A 1,700-nucleotide genomic window follows, 5' to 3' on the forward strand; every position below is an offset into this window, starting at 1 on the left:
AAGGTGTGGCAGAGGCAGGAACCCTCACAACATTTAAGAAGTATCTAGATGAGCACTCAAAACGCCACAGAATACAAGGCTACGGCCACGTGCTGGAAAATGGAATTAGAATAGATAGGTACTTGATGGCCGGCACGGACATGATGACCGAAGGGCCTGTTTCTGTGCTGTATAACGCTATGACTCTATGAAACCTCACTGAATTACAGAGGGTGTGCAGCACTGTCAGAGGTGCTGTCCTTCTGATGAGACTTCAAACAGCGCAACGTTCTCCGAGTATCAACCAAAACATGTCCATTGTGTAGATATGTGCCATATTTGCTTATGAAACGACAGTCACTGCTCCGAAAATAATTCACTTTAGGTGAATTAAGATGACTTGGTACCATATAACTGGCGAATGCACAAGAAGGAGCGGGGGACTGTTGGGGGTGGGACGGAGGCGGCGATGGCAACCTTTGAGGGGATTTTTGGGTCGAAGTTGTTTTCTGTGATAAATTGAGTAGCTCCATCTTTAATCCTGGCAGCTGCCTGAATGTCACAGACAGTGACGTTTCAGTGGAAGAGGCTGCATTTGCGCATGTGCTAGTACAGCGTCACCTGGTGGTAGCGTTGTCAGCAAATGCAGCGTTTTAACTTTGGCTCCACGATGACATTTTTTTCCTCAATTAAAATAGGTCTTCAGTGCCTTAATAACTTCTTCACATGTTGCCTTCTGTTCTTCATGAGGATGTTGCCTGCACACTCCCTTCATTGCAGACAATAGTGTACTGACCTGCTCCATGTCTGGCTTCTGCACGCGACCCGATGCAGTACGATACCTTGCAAACCTCTGGAACCAACTCGGCCACTACTCGGCTTGGTTCAGTCCAGTGACCTTTTCAAAGGTACAGGCAAAGATTTCTCCATCTTCGCTTTGGTTTACTGTGGCCCCCATATAATATTCTGATATCTGTCAAGGCGTAGTACAGAATTTATAAGAATCTGACGGTTAAAATAACCTGAGTTTACTCTACACATCTTGCATTGAAGGTTTCATCTGCAACTCTCCGTGAGGTGCCGGACAGATTATATTACATCACTTCCTGTGATGATGCACATAGTCTGTTTATATAATCTGCCCAGTAACAACCCAATGTCCACTCTTATATTATTGTACAGATGTGAGAAAAGCTGAGGATGGGAATGGAACGTCTCAATGAAGATTTCATGATGCTGATGATGTAAATGAGGCTGATCTGTTACCCATTCCACAATCCCTCTTTATTTCTGTGCATGTTTCTCGATGCTGTTTCAACCAAATTGAAAAAGAATCACAAATCCTCCTCTGGAGCCTCAAGTGTTCATTAACAAAAGCCATGGTGGCCAAGTGGTAAGGTGTCAGTCTCGTAGACTGAAGGTCACGGGTTCAATCCCCGTTTGTGCCTTTTGATTAGTTTCTCACTTGAAATGTGATGTTTCCACAAAAGATGTCTGTTGCATTTGTTTTGGCCATCTGGAAATCAGTGTCATGTTACACTTTATCCTGGACACGGGAAGAACTTGAGGAGTAGCCACATGGTTCCTCCAGCCTTCTCTGCCATTGATAGAGTGAAAATATCTGAGGTCCAAGCACTGAACCTTATTACTGTGTATATGCCGGATATTGAACAGAGGTATTCTATTAATCCCACATCCCACACTCCTGTCCTTTCCCCCAT

General features: G+C 44.5%; 1 non-coding gene across 1 annotated transcript; it reads left to right on the top strand.

Moving 5' to 3' along the window:
• The first annotated feature begins 1,355 nt into the window (after nt 1–1,355).
• Nucleotides 1,356–1,427, top strand: trnat-cgu (transfer RNA threonine (anticodon CGU)). Its single transcript has one exon. It is a non-coding gene; the product is annotated as a tRNA-Thr (tRNA).
• Nucleotides 1,428–1,700: the final 273 nt, after the last annotated feature.

Source organism: Heterodontus francisci, unplaced genomic scaffold (genome assembly GCF_036365525.1).
Source record: "Heterodontus francisci isolate sHetFra1 unplaced genomic scaffold, sHetFra1.hap1 HAP1_SCAFFOLD_58, whole genome shotgun sequence".
NCBI lineage: Eukaryota > Metazoa > Chordata > Chondrichthyes > Heterodontiformes > Heterodontidae > Heterodontus > Heterodontus francisci.